Source organism: Camellia sinensis, chromosome 7 (assembly GCF_055761805.1).
Source record: "Camellia sinensis isolate YWXY chromosome 7, ASM5576180v1, whole genome shotgun sequence".
Taxonomy (NCBI): Eukaryota; Viridiplantae; Streptophyta; class Magnoliopsida; order Ericales; family Theaceae; genus Camellia; species Camellia sinensis.
The window spans coordinates 18,030,941-18,050,851 of NC_138967.1; the positions used below are offsets into that span (position 1 = coordinate 18,030,941).

Genomic DNA, 19,911 nt, shown 5'->3' on the forward strand with positions numbered 1-19,911 from the left:
CTTGATCCTTATAACCAGCTGGTGGTCTTCTTCATAAGGGTTAGAAAAATTATTCTTCAAAGCTCCATAGCCAACTCCATCTTCTTCCCTCTCAATTCTTCAAAAAACCCTAAGTCCCTAACCTTCATTCCTTCTACACCACCAAGCTCTACCATCACCACCTCACCTCCAGCAGCAAGGAAGGTTTCTAGAAGGCAAAAGAAGCTGCAAATCCATCCAAGAAGCAACAAAAGCTTGAATCTTCAAGGGTAAGTTACACTTTTAACCTTTTGAACCTTTTTCTTGATCTATTTCTAAGCCCCACTTCTTTTTGGTTTCAAGCTTCGACCCTAACTGAAAAGGGTCATATTTTGAGCTCATCTTCACTTCTTATTAAGGGCTCAACCTTGTTTGAGCCCTCCATAATATACTTGCTTCATTGATCATCTTGTATGTCATGATTTCGCATGCTATCTTTGGCCCATGAGAAATCTGTTTTTGAGCATGTTATAAACTGATATAAGGCTTATTTTGAGCCCCTCTTCAACATTGAGGAAGGGCTCAACCTTGTTTGGTGTCTCCATGTGCCACTTGTAGTTCAATCCCTTATTTGGCCCCATTTTTGCATAAATTGGTAACCCTTTTTGCTTCTGTTTTTGGACCTTGGTCCGAACTGAAAGTGGCCTTATTTTGGCCTATACTTCATGTTTCATTCACACTTTTTTCCTGTTTGGTGAATATTTTATATACTTCATGTTATAGCACCTTTTGAGCCTTGTTTTGCATCACATTTTTAGCATGTTTGTATACTGATTTTGAGGCTGCCATATACTGTAAATATTCATATTTTTGGTCCCTCTTCAGTGTTGTAGAAGGAAATATTTCAGTTTGAGTTTTTCTTATACCACTTGCCTCATTACCCCTCTTTTGGCCCCTATTCTTGCGTGCTATTTTTCCCTTACTTATACTTGCTGTTTGGCCATGTTTATATCTGTAGAAGTACATCTTTTGGGACTGTCTAGCTTCTGTCTTTGCATTGCATGTCCATATTGTACATGTTTGGCATAGCTATAGGCCATTTCGGGTGCCTAAATTCGCATTTCGGGACATTTCCTTGCATTTCATGTCATTTCGCTTCATTTCGGGACTGTTTTCCCCCATATTTTAATGCTGAAATTCCATTAGTATGCTTGCATATCATTTTTTCCATGTGTCATTCGCATCGTTTTAGCATCGTCTCGGTTTGCGTGCCCGTGTGCACGCATTTCAAGGCACTTCATTTTCTGCCACCGGCATCCGATGTGAGTGTGGCTGAGGCTCTCATGTTGGTATGAGCCCATTTGTCATTTTCATGTCATTTTCATATCATTCTGTCATCGCCTCGGTTTGCGTACCCGTGTGCACGCATTTCAAGGCACTTCATTTTCTGCCACCGGCATCTTATGTGAGTGTGGCTGAGGCTCTCTCATGTTAGTATAAGTCCATGTTGCATTTTTCATGAAATTCGCATCGCTTTCGCATCGCCTCGGTTTGCGTGCTAGTGTGCACGCATTTCGAGGCACTTCATTTTTATCCGACGGCATCCCATGTGAGTGTGGCTGAGGCTCACTCATGTTGGTATAAGCCCATTTGTCATTCCCATATCATTTCATCATATCATATCATCGCCTCGGTTTGCGTGCCCGCGTGCACGTACTTCGAGACACATATCATCGCCTCGGTTTGCGTGCCCGCGTGCACGCATTTCGAGACACATACCATCACCTCGGTTTGCGTGCCCGCGTGTACGCGTTTCGAGACACATATCATCGCCTCGGTTTGCGTGCCTGCATGCACGTACTTCGAGACACATATCATCGCCTTGGTTTGCGTGCCCGCGTGCACGTACTTCGAGACACATATCATTTTCTCGGTTTGTGTGCCCGCGTGCACGTACTTCGAGACACATATCATCGCCTTGGTTTGCGTGCCCGTGTGCACGTATTTCGAGGCATCTCATTTTCATTACATCTGTCATCGCCTCGGTTTGCGTGCCTGTGTGTACGTACTTCGAGGCATCTCATTTTCATAGCATTCTGTATGTTAGGATTGTATCTTAGTTGCATTTCATGCATGTCATGCATATTGCATCGTGTCCGGAATAGGAGTTAGCCCGGGCACGGGAAACGAGGTACATTTCGTACTCCGAGTGACGGAATGTGTCTCAATTTCCCAGTCACCAACACTCCGGATAATCCATGATGGAGTTAGGTTTTAGCTGTAGTTTCATGTGCATTCATCCTATATTGAGTTGTGCATTTCGATTCCTCGGCCATCATGCCTCGGTATGCGTGATTGATGGCACGAGGATCGAGACATGCATACATCTGTGCAAATACATTGCTATGCCCCTTTCCTGCTCTCTGTTGCAGCAAAACGAGGAATCAGCAACTTTTCGGGACTTGGCACGCATTCCAAGAATAACAAGTGTAAACAGAGGCTAATTGGGGCATTCCGGTGGATTTCCGCGCAAGACAACCCGGACATGCATCATCCATCAGAAGCAAGGCAGTCCCTGGCTTGCACGCCAGCTTTATTTGCTTTCTTAGTTAATTTGTTAATTAATTAGGATTTTGTAATATTTGGACTGTAATATTCTTTTATTCGGGACTGTAATATTTGGACTGTATATTTATTCGGACCCTCCGAGTGAGGGCACAACTGTAATAAGTGTGCGTGAGTGTGTGTTGTATGTCTTCCAACCCCACGTCTTTCTCCCTTTTATTTATCCGCTTATGATGGTTAGATTAGGGCATGTTTAAATTAGCATACAGTATGACAGCATGTTTGCATCATTCATCTGTTTTGCATGCACCGGGCTCGGCGCATCATACTAACTGCATTGTACTTTCAATTCCAAATTGAATACATGATAGTTGTAGCATTTCATATGCCATCTTAGAATAGCCGAGCCTGCTATAGTTGCATTTTGCATGTGTTGCATTAGACATTTCTGTATACTTAGGATTCATGCATGATTTCTAATAAGTGTCTATTTTGGCTTGGAGTACTCGGTGAGTTTTATGCTTTAGCATCCTTGCATGCGTGTGAGTGACTGCCATGAATAGCATGCTTACTATGAGGCTATGTGCTTATATGATATAACTGCCTGAATACCTGTGGGTGAAGGTTGGGTTACTTAAATTGGAATAAATCATCAAATGTTTTAAGCCTATCTGCGGGTAGCAAATCATTTTCAAAAAAGCAAACATGAAATGTTTCGTTCCAATTCAGGCGACCCGGTCTATATTTGTATGCTGTGCGCATCACATAGTAACCTAGGCTAATAAACCGGAATAAGAACTCACAATGTTTTCAAAAATTGATATCATGGTTAGTAGAGGCCGGTCTACGACCGGGCGAGCGGGGGTGCTCACGAAGTGACCTTCCCCAATCGTACCCAAGTTCCTGAGCCGAGGCAACTTTGGTGATGACGGACACGTGGCCTTTTGGCACCGAGTCAGGGTTTCCTAAATTTCCCAAAATAAAATATTTAGGTGGCGACTCTGTATCTGGCAAAGCAGTCCATGTTTGGCACTTCTTTCAAAAATCTGTTTTTCTCAAAAACGATTTGCCGGATTTGGACTCTTTGGTTCAGATTTAGAACCGTGACTACGAAAAGTCGAGTCCGAGCTGTAGCGAGGTCCCCCGCGGGCTTGTTACAGTTTCTGGCAACTCTGCTGGGGATTTAGAGAACTTGACTCGAACTCATGATATCTGTTTTTTACTACACTTGTGTGTTTCTTTGCATTGCATTTGCATTGGTGCGCCTAGGACACTGTGTTTGCCATCTGCTATTCCTGAACGGTTTGCCGGAGGCTTGTCTTGTCAAGGCATGACCATAAGGCTGACCGGTTGTGGGCTCTACCAGTATGGGAACACAAACCCCGGTTTTACCGGGGCACCCTCTTTGACCATTCGACCTATTGCATATTCGGAATCCATAGTGACCATTCCATACTAGGACAGGTTGCTTACCCGTTTATAGGTTGTTTGAAACCGCTGCATGCGTAGTGAAACCCTAGTTCCTGACAAAATAGGACAGGGAAACCTTACCCCTTCATAGGGGTGTTTTGGCTCTCACTTATCTGTTATGTGCTTTAGAGTGCGTCTCTACAGGAATGCATGTATCAGTGTATGAGTTTGGGCGTCAGGCCTGCGGGCACCAGTTTGCGAATTTGGGCATCAGGCCTGCGGGCATTATTATCGGTATTTGGGAGTCAGCTTTACCTGTGGGTATCAGACTCAAATTTTGAAGCCGAATTTTGGGGCAGAATTCAGTAGAGGGCACACTCATTCAACTATGCTCGTATCTGTTCAGATGGAATCAGGCTGAGATGCTGTCTGTTTTCTCTTTTGCAAGGTAGTCTGGGAACCATAGCTTTAGAAGGCTCCGATATCCCCCGAAGTTCATCGAACTTGTGCTGATAGACTTTGCTAGGTCAGAGATTCAGATCAAGGGCAATCAGTGTTCCTTCACCAGAGACAAGGGATAGATACCAATCAGTCAGATGGAACAGCAGAACACATCAGGGATAGAGGCCATGATGCGCCAGATGCAAGAAAGTATGAAACTCATGCAGCGGGACGCTGCCCGTCAGGAGGAATTTGCCAAACAACAGGCCGCAATCATGACCCAACAGGCCGAACTGATTACTAGACTGCAACAGCAGAATGAGGCATCTGCTTCACAACAAATTCCTCCACCGGCAGGGGCTCCATTACCTGAGCAGACACCTGCTGTTCAGAACGCTCCTCCAAATATCCAGAATACTGTGCCGACGATCCAAAACCAGCAAGAGGACACAAACCTCCCAACGGGGCCGGCTCCGCCCCCGCTTCCACCACAACTGTCCAAAGTCCATACACCCAATCACCCGGACTCTCCATTCGAGGTCGAGGTTGATAATACAGCTCTGAAATTGAGCAAACTGGAGAATCTCTTCAAAAAATCCCAAGGGGCCAAGGCTATGCCGGATATCGGGGCCGGATATACCGAGGAGGCCGTAACACTCCCCGATAGGTTCAAAATGCCACAAATCGACCGCTTTGACGGGACAGGTGACCCCATGGTCCATATTCGACTGTTTGCAGACGTCTTACGGCCAATGGGCCTAACATGACCACAAAAGCTCTCATTATTCGGCCGAACCCTGTCGGGTGTGGCCTCCCATTGGTACGCAAGATTACAAGATGAAGTGAAGAAGAATTGGGATGAGATGGCTGAGGCCTTTGTCACGCAATATTCATACAACACTCAGATCGAGATCACAACCCGTGATCTTGAAACGACAAGGCAGGAGCCCAAGGAATCTTTCTCGGACTTTGTGATCCGATGGAGGGCGACGGCCTCGATGATGACTCTAAGGCCTACTAATAAGGATCAAATCCGGATGATTGTGCGCAATCTCCAGCCTAAGCTAATGCAGAGAATGATTGTAATCCCCTTTCCCACTTTCTCAGATTTACACGATATGGGGGTACAAATCGAAGATGCAATGAGGCAAGGTCTGTTTGACCAAGATAAGGAGCAGCCCAGGAGGGCGTTTAACCGCAGTTCGAATGCGACCACCAGTGGTGATGCAGCTGCAAGATCTTCTGAAGTGGGCGTGGTCGCCACCACCGCACCAAGAGCAGCCACCCCCTTTGTTGGTGCGTCTACTTCAAACCCCCGAACTTCAGACTATCCGCCCCAAGGCAAGAGGGTTTTCGCCCCACTCTATATGTCTTTGTCTAAAGCCCTGGGGGTCCTACTCAGGAAAGGACATCTGAAACCATTAGAACAACGGCCTCTACCTGATCCTCTCCCTGCAAAGCATGACCTGACTAAGTACTGCGCGTACCATCAACAAACTGGCCATACTACCGACTATTGCGTCCGTCTCCGCCACGAGATACAAAATTTGATTGACAACGGGGTCATCCCCGCACCAGGCCCTGCAAAGTCTATCGGCACTTGATCAGTGAATTTGTGTGGGGGATAATGTGATCAAGGGATGAACCACCTGCGGGTAGCGCTCAGTTTACTCCAAACGTGGGAATGGCATGCACTGTTTTGAGCATTTGCGAATGCTAGCTTTTGTGCTTTCTGAACTGGGTATTGAGTCAGTCTTGTTGCCCTGTAGGGAGTCAATCTCTTTTGTTTTGGGTCCGTCTTGTTGTATCGAGTCAGTCCTATTGTATAGAAGTCGGGTGATTCCGGGGGGTGTTACCTCGGGCATCACCATTTTATTTTGTGTCTGTCTTTTTCGTTTTGTTTTGAGTCTGTTTCTGTCAAGGAGCCGGTAACACCAACAGATTTTGAATGAAACAGCAGTGATTCTTCATGCTTTGTGCTTGCTTCTACTTTGTGCCAATTGTGCCAGAATTTGAATGAAACGGCAGTACTTTTCGCCTACTCTTCTGCACCCCAAAATCATTGCATCGACCTAAGTTTTTCAAAACTCTTTTTGAACATTGCAGTAAAAACGAAGAGGAAGGAATTCCTTGGGATTTGCAAAACTTTGATCATTTGAGAGAAAGAGAGGCATGCTAAGCCCTTAATGAATGAAATCATGCTTGTTAGCGTGAGTACTGAGAAGGACCCTGGCTTGATCCAGACTGGTTTCACACTACCTTCAGCGCGGGCGATTTGTCGCTTTCTTAAAAACTTTCAAAAACAAAAAGTTTTGCGCGGTCTTGCGAAGACCTGTGTGGAATCGCTCTTGAGATTGTGCAGCCTAGGATCGCTCTCAGCCTCGAGACTTAACCCCTCCGCTTCTAAACCTTGAACTTGAAATCAGAAGGTTCGATGGTCAACTACGATGTGAGGCCTGTGTGGCTAGATTTGAAGCAGCCCTCGAACAAGAGGCACCAAAGTCAGGTCATGAAGATCAGATCTCATCAGAAGAAGCTTACAAAGCAAAGCAGCAGCCATTCTCCTGGATTCAGATGACTCCAGGACCTCAAAACCATTTGGCATGGACTTGTTATACTTTTACCCTTGAGAGGCTCGCTGGGCCGAAAACCCGGAAGGGCGACCCAGGCAAAAGTTAGAGCAAGAGAAAAATACAAAAAAGAAGAAGCAACAAAATGCAAAAAGAAAAAAAAGAGAACAAAAAAGAAATATGCAAAGAAAAGAACAGAAAAGAAAATGAAAAGAAAAGAAATGGAAAGAATTGAAAAGAAAAGAAGAACAAAGCTCGCAAGGTCGAAAACCCGCAACGGGCGCCTTGGCAAAAGTTAGAGCCTAAAAAGGAGAGGTTAATACCCGAGTGTACCTTGACCCCGAACTACGTGAGGCTTGATTCCAATCTTTGGGATACGTAGGCAACTTCATTCTGAAGTCCAGCCGTAAAATACTTCAAATTGACTGTGCCCATGTAATGGTTTTGATCATCTTCGATTTCTCTGTATCTGAGAATTTGGTTGTATTCGTCGCTCTAAGGACTGCCTACAATGCGCTGCGGTGCCATCCACACAAGGGGCAATTTTCCGTTGCCATTCAATGCGCTGCGGTGCTGTCCAAACAAGGGGCAACTTTCCGTTGCCATTCAATGCGCCGCGACGCCATTCAAACAAGGGGCAACTTTTCGTTGCCATGTAGCTCCCCTCGAGCAAGGGGCAATTTTCCTTCGAATCCGAAATTGTGCATCTCAAGAGTAGGTTCCATGCTCGTTAAGCAGTGGTCGTTTGCAAAAATAGTTTTTGAGAATTTTTACTGAGGTTGACGAATCTTCTCGAAAAATACTCCATTTTTCAAAACTGGACCATTTCTTGGACCCAAAAAAGGAAAATTTTCAGTGCTCACAGCCTAACTTGCATGATCTTAAATCAGAAAATTGAACAAGCATATTAATCTAGCTCTCGTTTTGGTCAAATTTTTTTTAGGAGAAAACTAAAACAAAAAAAAAATGGTCAAAATGATGAACTAAGGGCACAGTTGAGTCAGGCCTCCTGTCTTTCCCATTGTCAACATACTTGCCAAGAAGGGCACTCTACCTACCAGAATAGGGCACAACTGAAGTTAACAACAAAGGGCTGAAAGCTCTCACATCCTCCAAGCAACGAGGTATCAAGCCGAGTGCGAAGCACGAACCAGAATGGGGCAAGATATTCCACTCCATCATCTGGACAGATCTTATCACGTCCAAACTCCCCAGCAAAGCATCATCAACTAATGTTAGCTGCAGACTTGCTACACACCCAGTTGTAGCGCAACCTTTCCGTGGGAAGAATTCACTAGCTGTGAGTGGAAGAAAGAGAATCTAGCAGAATGCTAGGGGCACGAGCCCATAATTTGCTGTTTATTCATCAACCACCCAGGGGAGGGATAAAAATGAGAGATTGAAGAATAGAGAGATGTGCGATGAGAGGAAAAGTGAGAAAAGGGCTTTTTCAGAAAAATAGAGCTTGAGGGCCGAGTGATGTGAGAACCACAAATGAGAAAGGGTGGGAAACACTACCCGGTGAAACAGGCTCCCTGTGCACGTCTGAGTGTCATGTCCTTTTGTTTTATCTCGTTTTTCATTTTGAGTCGTTTCGGGTGTTACTCGATGTGTCTAGGTTGTGTGCCTTTTATTTCCTTGTTGAGTCGTTTTGCTGTGTTCAGTCGTAGGCTCGATACCCGGTCAAAAGCTCATCTCTGAATTTCAAAAATAAAATCGTTTTGTGTTCCGAGTGCCATGCCGTTCTCCACATCTGTGCAAAACAAGATTCGTTCTTCCATAAAACCACAGGGTTCAACCCGGGTCATGTCAGAGCAGCAAAACTAGGACCTATTTGAAGCTATATGGGTTCCAGACTACAAAGCAAAGCAAAAGAGGAAATGTCGGGCGTCTGAGTTTGTTTCAACTTCAGTAAGTTCCAAGACTACATTCCGTGTGTATCCCTTCAGGTCTTGCCAATGCTCCGAAGTATGAGTGTGCCTCTACCTCAAGCTCAAGATCAAGTCTGCTTCAAGCCAGAATGGCGATCAAAAGTGCTCTCCCTGAGTACCTTTCCTGCCAGAGGCATCTTGGCTGTGTCCGCAATGAGTTCCTAGGAGACCAACTGCGACGGTGGAAACTAGAGTTCGAATGGCTGATGCCTAGAACGTAAAGGTTCAGGATTTCCGAGACTAAAGTCTGGTTTAAATACCCAGAGGCGTGTCCTCGGCTTGAAATCTGTATGGAAGCCCCATAAGTTGAGATAGCGTGTATGCACCTCAATTCTGGATACTGAACCAACCTAGTCTGTCACCCCGTTGGAGAATAGGGAAAGTTGTGAACGTAGCCAGAAAATAAAAGGTAGTAACTGCGGTTTGGAAGTATAATCAAGAAAGTGCAAGAGGAACCCACTCTTTTCAGCTCAAAATGTTTATGCGGGATTTTCAACTCATGTCTTCGATGTGTAGCTCATCGTCAGTCGGCATGCACGAGGTGTATCCTTTTCGGAATGTATCGTGACCCCTCCGAGAGGTAAATCGGAGGTTGCGTTTGGAGTTTGGTCTTATACTCATTGCTTGCATTGTTATGCACATTTATCCAGCATTGTTATGCTCAATGTTGCATTGTTATGCACATCTATCTAGCATTCTTATATCCATTCCATTGTTATGCACATTTATCCAGCATTGTTATGCTCAATGTTGCATTGTTATGCACATCTATCTAGCAATCTTATATCCATTGCATTGATTATGCGCATCTATCTCGCATTGTTATGCTCAATTACTTGCATTTTTATGCATCAGTTCACTTGCAATTATCTTTCTTTCTCCTCGCGCGTGCGACGGGTTAGACCCTCTCGGTTAAAAGTGTTCGGAATACGTTCCAATGCTCACACCATTCTGAAACACCGGGATACGTCCCTATGTTTCTCCCTCTCGGTTAAAAGTGTTCGGAATACGTTCCAATGCTCACACCATTCTGAAACGTCGGGATACGTCCCTATGTTTCTCCCTTTCGGTTAAAAGTGTTCGGAATACGTTCCAATGCTCACACCATTCTGAAACGTCGGGATACGTCCCTATGTTTCTCCCTTTCGGTTAAAAGTATTTGGAATACGTTCCAATGCTCACACCATTCTGAAACAGCGGGATACGTCCCTATGTTTCTCCCTCTCGGTTAAAAGTGTTCGGAATACGTTCCAATGCTCACACCATTCTGAAACGTCGGGATACGTCCCTATGTTTCTCCCTTTCGGTTAAAAGTGTTCGGAATACGTTCCAATGCTCACACCATTCTGAAACGTCGGGATACGTCCCTATGTTTCTCCCTTTCGGTTAAAAGTATTTGGAATACGTTCCAATGCTCACACCATTCTGAAACACCGGGATACGTCCCTATGTTTCTCCCTCTCGGTTAAAAGCGTTCGGAATACGTTCCAATGCTCACACCATTCTGAAACGTCGGGATACGTCCCTATGTTTCTCATTCCTCGCTGAACACCGGGATACGTCCTCATGTTTTTCCTTCTTTTCTAACCTCTAGGATGCGTCCCCAAAAAGCTCGGGATACGTCCCTAAACACCGAGATACGTCTCTGTGTTTCTCTGTATATCATAAGTTATATTCGGCTTCTTGCATATCATTTTGCATTTTGCCCCCTGCCTGCGGGCATGCCTGCGAGCACATCCCTTTTTATCTTGTATGTTTGTCTAAGTCTTCGGCCTTGTCAAAAATGGGTCGTCTCTAGGCTTTGACATTCACTCCCGTCACTTGTGACTTCCGAGTTCTGTCAAAGAGGGGCAACTGTAGACACCCCATTTTTGACCGACCTTAAGACTCAGACGTCACCAATTGAGCGCTTGGTGATATTGCGTATCGTGCTTGTTCAGAAGTCTCAGAGTCGCGGCCGTGAGCCCCGCCTCCAGACTTCCGAACCCTCTTCTGTGCCTTGTCTCGGTTTGCGAACCAGACTCGGTTTTCTCTGTTTCTTTTCCTGAGGGGAGGGAGAGGTCCCGTAGACCATCTCTCAATGTCCGTAGGCTACATTTGGTGGCCGTAGGCCATTTTACCCATTTCGGAGCCCGGTTCCCGGTTTTCGGAGCCGTCAGGCCGTGTGCCTCGGTTCGGGACCACTTAACCATCTCCTATTGCTCTGTTTTTTTGGCATACTTCCTATTTTCTCCCTGTTGAGGGACACTGGGGGCTGAGAAACCCACTTCGTGGCCGAACGCCACTTTCGGTGCTTAACAGCCCATTTTCGGGATCCCGAACTGCGTGTTTTGGCCCCGGAACGTTCGTTTTGCAACGGTTTTCGTTCATTTTTGGCAGGTACCTCTGTTTTATCACAAGGAAGGTCACTGAAGGGTGGGAGGTCAGCAATTGTTACAGCAACTAGTTATCTCTCTTCCGGAGCCTCCCGGCGCCCGTTTTTCGCACTTCCGAGCTAATGTTGAATACCTTGGAGCTAGTGTTGCCAACTTTCAACCACATATCTGTGATCTACACATCTGAGAGGCCCCTAAAAGTTCATGGCCGGCCATTAAGGTCACCTGACCCTTTTGACCCCTTTCTTCCGGGCTAATGTTGAACCCCTTGGACCTTTTTTCTTGAACTTTGAACCACATATCTGTGATGTACACACATGAGAGGCCCCTAAAAGTTCATGGCCGGCCAGTAAGTCAACTTGACCCTTTTGACCCCCTCTTTCCGAGCCATTGTTGAACCCCTTTGGCCCACTTTCTTGGAATTTCAACTACATGGTTGTGTTGTACACACATAGGGGTACCTCCCCAGTATCTGACCGGCCAGAAAATCAACTTGACCCTTTTGACCCCTAGCCGGCCGGCTAGGGGGTGTGGCCGGCCGGCCACCTCCAGCAAAAGTATGAGGCCGGCCTGCTTCCTTGCACTGTACCCTTTCCAGCTGTGGGGCAATATCCCCCAGATATTTTCTGTATCCGGGGGATATTTTGTGGGGGAGTTTTGCCCTCCTTCTCCCCCACCTTTACACCCCATTCTTGATCCTTATAACCAGCTGGTGGTCTTCTTCATAAGGGTTAGAAAAATTATTCTTCAAAGCTCCATAGCCAACTCCATCTTCTTCCCTCTCAATTCTTCAAAAAACCCTAAGTCCCTAACCTTCATTCCTTCTACACCACCAAGCTCTACCATCACCACCTCACCTCCAGCAGCAAGGAAGGTTTCTAGAAGGCAAAAGAAGCTGCAAATCCATCCAAGAAGCAACAAAAGCTTGAATCTTCAAGGGTAAGTTACACTTTTAACCTTTTGAACCTTTTTCTTGATCTATTTCTAAGCCCCACTTCTTTTTGGTTTCAAGCTTCGACCCTAACTGAAAAGGGTCATATTTTGAGCTCATCTTCACTTCTTATTAAGGGCTCAACCTTGTTTGAGCCCTCCATAATATACTTGCTTCATTGATCATCTTGTATGTCATGATTTCGCATGCTATCTTTGGCCCATGAGCAATCTGTTTTTGAGCATGTTATAAACTGATATAAGGCTTATTTTGAGCCCCTCTTCAACATTGAGGAAGGGCTCAACCTTGTTTGGTGTCTCCATGTGCCACTTGTAGTTCAATCCCTTATTTGGCCCCATTTTTGCATAAATTGGTAACCCTTTTTGCTTCTGTTTTTGGACCTTGGTCCGAACTGAAAGTGGCCTTATTTTGGCCTATACTTCATGTTTCATTCACACTTTTTTCCTGTTTGGTGAATATTTTATATACTTCATGTTATAGCACCTTTTGAGCCTTGTTTTGCATCACATTTTTAGCATGTTTGTATACTGATTTTGAGGCTGCCATATACTGTAAATATTCATATTTTTGGTCCCTCTTCAGTTTTGTAGAAGGAAATATTTCAGTTTGAGTTTTTCTTATACCACTTGCCTCATTACCCCTCTTTTGGCCCCTATTCTTGCGTGCTATTTTTCCCTTACTTATACTTGCTGTTTGGCCATGTTTATATCTGTAGAAGTACATCTTTTGGGACTGTCTAGCTTCTGTCTTTGCATTGCATGTCCATATTGTACATGTTTGGCATAGCTATAGGCCATTTCGGGTGCCTAAATTCGCATTTCGGGACATTTCCTTGCATTTCATGTCATTTCGCTTCATTTCGGGACTGTTTTCCCCCATATTTTAATGCTGAAATTCCATTAGTATGCTTGCATATCATTTTTGCCATGTGTCATTCGCATCGTTTTAGCATCGTCTCGGTTTGCGTGCCCGTGTGCACGCATTTCAAGGCACTTCATTTTCTGCCACCGGCATCCGATGTGAGTGTGGCTGAGGCTCTCATGTTGGTATGAGCCCATTTGTCATTTTCATGTCATTTTCATATCATTCTGTCATCGCCTCGGTTTGCGTGCCCGTGTGCACGCATTTCAAGGCACTTCATTTTTCTGCCACCGGCATCTTATGTGAGTGTGGCTGAGGCTCTCTCATGTTAGTATAAGTCCATGTTGCATTTTTCATGAAATTCGCATCGCTTTCGCATCGCCTCGGTTTGCGTGCCAGTGTGCACGCATTTCGAGGCACTTCATTTTTATCCGACGGCATCCCATGTGAGTGTAGCTGAGGCTCACTCATGTTGGTATAAGCCCATTTGTCATTCCCATATCATTTCATCATATCATATCATCGCCTCGGTTTGCGTGCCTGCGTGCACGTACTTCGAGACACATATCATCGCCTCAGTTTGCGTGCCCGCGTGCACGCATTTCGAGACACATACCATCACCTCGGTTTGCGTGCACGCGTGCACGCGTTTCGAGACACATATCATCGCCTCGGTTTGCGTGCCCGTGTGCACGTACTTCGAGACACATATCATTTTCTCAGTTTGCGTGCCCGCGTGCACGTACTTCGAGACACATATCATTTTCTCGGTTTACGTGCCCGCGTGCACGCATTTCGAGACACATATCATCGCCTCGGTTTGCGTGCCCGCGTGTACGTACTTCGAGACACATATCATCGCCTCGGTTTGCGTGCCTGCATGCACGTACTTCGAGACACATATCATCGCCTTGGTTTGCGTGCCCGCGTGCACGTACTTTGAGACACATATCATTTTCTCGGTTTGCGTGCCCGCGTGCACGTACTTCGAGACACATATCATCGCCTTGGTTTGCGTGCCCGTGTGCACGTATTTCGAGGCATCTCATTTTCATTGCATCTGTCATCGCCTCGGTTTGCGTGCCTGTGTGCACGTACTTCGAGGCATCTCATTTTCATAGCATTCTGTATGTTAGGATTGTATCTTAATTGCATTTCATGCATGTCATGCATATTGCATCGTGTCCGGAATAGGAGTTAGCCCGGGCACGGGAAACGAGGTACATTTCGTACTCCGAGTGACGGAATGTGTCTCAATTTCCCAGTCACCAACACTCCGGATAATCCATGATGGAGTTAGGTTTTAGCTGTAGTTTCATGTGCATTCATCCTATATTGAGTTGTGCATTTCGATTCCTCGGCCATCATGCCTCGGTATGCGTGATTGATGGCACGAGGATCGAGACATGCATACATCTGTGCAAATACATTGCTATGCCCCTTTCCTGCTCTCTGTTGCAGCAAAACGAGGAATCAGTAACTTTTCGGGACTTGGCACGCATTCCAAGAATAACAAGTGTAAACAGAGGCTAATTGGGGCATTCCGGTGGATTTCCGTGCAAGACAACCCGGACATGCATCATCCATCAGAAGCAAGGCAGTCCCTGGCTTGCACGCCAGCTTTATTTGCTTTCTTAGTTAATTTGTTAATTAATTAAGATTTTGTAATATTTGGACTGTAATATTCTTTTATTCGGGACTGTAATATTTGGACTGTATATTTATTCGGACCCTCCGAGTGAGGGCACAACTGTAATAAGTGTGCGTGAGTGTGTGTTGTATGTCTTCCAACCCCACGTCTTTCTCCCTTTTATTTATCCGCTTATGATGGTTAGATTAGGGCATGTTTAAATTAGCATACAGTATGACAGCATGTTTGCATCATTCATCTGTTTTGCATGCACCGGGCTCGGCGCATCATACTAACTGCATTGTACTTTCAATTCCAAATTGAATACATGATAGTTGTAGCATTTCATATGCCATCTTAGAATAGCCGAGCCTGCTATAGTTGCATTTTGCATGTGTTGCATTAGACATTTCTGTATACTTAGGATTCATGCATGATTTCTAATAAGTGTCTATTTTGGCTTGGAGTACTCGGTGAGTTTTATGCTTTAGCATCCTTGCATGCGTGTGAGTGACTGCCATGAATAGCATGCTTACTATGAGGCTATGTGCTTATATGATATAACTGCCTGAATACCTGTGGGTGAAGGTTGGGTTACTTAAATTGGAATAAATCATCAAATGTTTCAAGCCTATCTGCGGGTAGCAAATCATTTTCAAAAAAGCAAACATGAAATGTTTCGTTCCAATTCAGGCGACCCGGTCTATATTTGTATGCTGTGCGCATCACATAGTAACCTAGGCTAATAAACCGGAATAAGAACTCACAATGTTTTCAAAAATTGATATCATGGTTAGTAGAGGCCGGTCTACGACCGGGCGAGCGGGGGTGCTCACGAAGTGACCTTCCCCAATCGTACCCAAGTTCCCGAGCCGAGGCAACTTTGGTGATGACGGACACGTGGCCTTTTGGCACCGAGTCAGGGTTTCCTAAATTTCCCAAAATAAAATATTTAGGTGGCGACTCTGTATCTGGCAAAGCAGTCCATGTTTGGCACTTCTTTCAAAAATCTGTTTTTCTCAAAAACGATTTGCCGGATTTGGACTCTTTGGTTCAGATTTAGAACCGTGACTACGAAAAGTCGAGTCCGAGCTGTAGCGAGGTCCCCCGCGGGCTTGTTACACACGTGCTTAAAGTTCCATGTCGGACGTCCATCTTGACGGGGAGGGCATGGATTTTGGAATTGTATAATGGACATAGTGGCAGATTTCCCTATGAACTATGCATGCCCAAAGTCGTTTTTACCCGTTTATGTGGCACACTAGTGAACGACTTCGGGTTGCATGTACCTGAGCGGGACCACGGCTTGCACGTTGAGGAGAGTGTTGCAATCTTCATTCACGTCCTAAAAAACTTGCCTAACCGCGAGCTTCAAGAAAGATTTCAACACTCCGGTGAAACAATATCACGTCATTTTCATAATGTTCTGAAAGCAATGAAAAAGTTTACCGTCGCGCACTGTCGGCCGCCCACAGATTTCCAAAATAGGAGGGATCCCCACCTGCAGAGCCAATCACAGTATTTGCCGTTTAAGGTGCGAAATAAATGCAACAATTCGAGGTTTTGTTTCCGCAAATTCTACAAAGATGTGACTTCCAAAAATTGCGCGGCTATAATGCATGTCATCATGGTACTAATACGTTGCCTACTTGTTCGAATTGTGTAGGATTGTTTAGGTGCATTGGATGGGACACACGTGCCAGCGTGCATAAAGGAGTCCGAAGCAGCCCCGTATTTTAGCCGAAATGGTTGCCACACTCAAAATATTTTGGCAGTGTGTGATTTCAATATGTGTTTCGTCTTTGTGTCATGTGGTTGGGAGGGTAGCATGCATGACAGCCGGATTTTAAACATTGTGACCGAGGATCCGCTATATAATTTTCCAACTGCAGTGGATGGTACGTACGCACAGTTTATTTGTTCAATGCCATAACTTGTTAAATTTGTTTGCCCACACGTGAAACAAAAATGTATTAATATGTACACATTTACAGGTCGCTATTATCTAGTAGATAGCGGATACAGTAATAAGAAGGGATTTCTCGCACCATATAAGGGTAGCCACTATCACCAACCACACTTTCAACGTCACAAGCCGAGAAATCGTGATGAGTTGTTCAACCGTGCCCACTCTTCATTGCGGAGTGTGATTGAGCGAACATTTGGCGCTTGGAAGTCGCGGTGGAGATTCTTGCACAATATGCCTCGGTTTGACTTTCATAGAGTCCAGGTGCCGTTGGTGGCTGCATCTATGGCATTACACAATTTCATACGTAGAAACTGCGAGGATGATGCGACCATTGCTGCTGTCAGAAATGCGGCGGAGTACACGTATGCCGATATTCCCGATCGCGCAGATTTGGCTGCCCTAGACGAAGCCGTGGTGGCTACGGACGAGGACGTTGAAATGGCGGAGGTGCGTCATCGGATAAGGGCTGAGTTATACGAAATTCGGCGCAATGGTAGGTAGTCGGACAGTGTTGTTTACCATGACTGCTTTTAAATGTTTTCCGTAGTATATGTGTTTTGTGAAAACTGTCATCCCTGTCTTGTTTTATACTTTTGTATGCATAACGTACAAAACTGTTTAGATATTTGAAGATGTACGAATGTTTAAAAAAAAACTTTCGAAATCGTCGTACTTTGCATGCGTGTATGGTTAATGCAAAATCCCTATTTCACAGATTGTCATAACGAAGTTCGTCACACATATTACATGCAATAACTGTAAAGTCTATAATTGTGCCCAATTACATCACGTAAAAAACATGGCACAAAATTGTCTTCAACCAACTAAAATAAAAATCAGTATTTAAGAAATGCAATAAAAAAAATAATGTATTTGATCACGATTTCAAATAAACTACTTTCAATATTGCAAATTGACAATAATTAAAATTTTATTTTCCAAGTTTCATCTATAACACCACAAACATTACCAACGAAAGTGTCAATGTTATTCATTACGAAATTTGTTTTCTAAAATTTTCTGGACATCAAAGAAATTACCATGTCTGTGGACCGGACACCTATGTCAAATTTATAAAAAAAAAACAAATTGAAAATTTACCAAGTTTACAAAATTGTGAATTTTTGAAAGTATGGGTGTGTGTGGTTTGGTTTTGGGAGATAAATTTATAAAAAAAAGAAAAAAAGAATTGGGGAAAGCATTGACAAATTTTTTGGTTTGCTTGGTTGTATATTTTGGAAATAGTTTCCCAGTGTGGGAACTTAAAAAGATTGTATATTAGTCTGTACTTGAGTGGATGTGTCTGACAGACATGTGCTATTTACAAAGAAAGTGGAGAGAAAAAAATGATTGATTTATGTGTAGGACATAGAAAATGATTTTCAATTTTGTTGAATTCTTGGGGAGTACTGTGCCTTGTAGTAATCAGAATTGCAACTATTTTATTTCAAATCTTTTTTACATAATTTCGTTATTTATGACAATGGAATCACACACATTGTAAATGACCAAAAATTAATTAAAAAAATAATTGAATGAAAAATGTAATTGGACAAAAATAATTGGGTAAAAAACTAATTCGAAAAACTTTGAAAAAGAAATGGAAATTATTAAAAAATTAATTTAAAAATATTAGTTGGGAAAAAAATATTTGATCGAAAAGGTTAATTGGGAAAAAAAAATTAATTGAAAATAAATTTATTTGAGGAAAAAATTACTTGAAAACAAATTTTGAAAATAAATTACATTTGATAAAAAAATTAATTGAAAAAAATTGATAACTGAAAACGTTTCCTCATTTTTTTGATTTTTTTGTCAAATTTTTAAACTCATTTTCAACCAAAAAAATTGCCAAACAAATTTTTATTACAATTTGTTAATTTTTTTTAAATATAAATTGAAAACGGAATGGATGTCTGTTTACGATGGTTGGTGGGTAACAGGTGGTGATTGGGTGGTGGTGGCAGGTGGGTGGCACGTGGGTGCTGGGTGATGGTGGTGGTGGTGGTGGCGGGTGGTGATGCTGGGTGGGTGGGTGACGGTGGCAGGTGGTGGCGAGTGGTGGCGGGTGGGTGGATAGGTGGGTGACGATGGCGGGTGATAGCAAGTGGGTGGTGGTGGTGGGTACTGGTGGCAGATGTGTGGTACGTGGGTAGTGGGTAATGGTGGTGGTGGTGGGTACTGGTGGCAGATGGGTGGTACGTGGGTAGTGGGTGATGGTGGTGGTGGTGGTGGTGGGTGGTGGTGGCAGGTGGTGGGTGGTAGCAAGTGGGTGGTGGTGGGTAGTGGTGGTGGTGGTGGCGGGTGGTAGATGGTAGTGGCGTTGGCGGGCGGTGGACGGTAGTGGCACATGGTGACGGGTGGGTGGTAGGTGGGTGTTGGTGGTGGCGAAGGGTGGGTGGTGGTGGCCAGGGGGTGGCAGGTGAGTGGTGGTGGCGGGTGGTGGGCGGTGGTAGCAGGTGGGTGGCGGGTGGTGGGTGGTGGTGGCGGGTGGGTGGGTGGTGAGTGGTGGTGGCGGAAGATGGTGGTGGGGGTTGGGTGGTGGTGGCAGAAGACGGTGGTGGAAAATGGTGGCGGGTGGTGGCTAGTGTTGGGTGATTAAAAAAAGAAAAATTCAAAACTCAAAACGGATACACATTTTTTAAGTTTACATTTTGTGGCCAAATTTATAAACAGAGACCATTGATTTATGTAATTGAAATTTACCAAACAAGTTTATATTTCAGTTGTTTACATTTTGTAAATATAATTAGAAAATTGAAAACGTATGTGTTACAAGACGGCACACCAAACAGACCCTTTGTGATAGTTGGAATTTTTTTGTGATGATATTTATGACAAAAAAATTGAAATAGTATGGAATTTGATATGATATTTTTGTGAGGGATTTGTTTTGTTGGGTTTTGAAAGACATTTTTGTTGTACTGAAAAAATAAAAAAATAAAAAAACTGAAAAGCCAAGTTCCCAAACACTCCCATAATTTGTTGGATTTTTTTTAAAAAAAAAATTTAAATTTTTTTATTTTTAACATAAAATGTGATGTTTCATAACAAATTATTACAATACACAAAAGTACCATCCATATCCCATATACATAAAATAGTTATGTATATGAACGTAAATATTATTTACATAATATTACGTGACACGTGTAGAATACTGAAAAAGAAATAAATTTTGACCGTTGTTGTATGATAAAAAGAACAAAAAATAGTGAGACCCCCTTTCCAAGGGACCCCCACGACCCC

The 19,911-nt window shown here is 44.1% G+C and overlaps 1 protein-coding gene across 1 annotated transcript in view; it reads left to right on the plus strand.

Annotated features, from left to right (window-relative positions):
• Positions 1 to 19,911, plus strand: part of LOC145795635 (uncharacterized) — a gene marked incomplete at its 5' end in the record, with an annotated part of 30,394 nt that overhangs the window by 9,851 nt on the left and 632 nt on the right. The gene's annotated exons all lie outside the window — the stretch shown is intronic.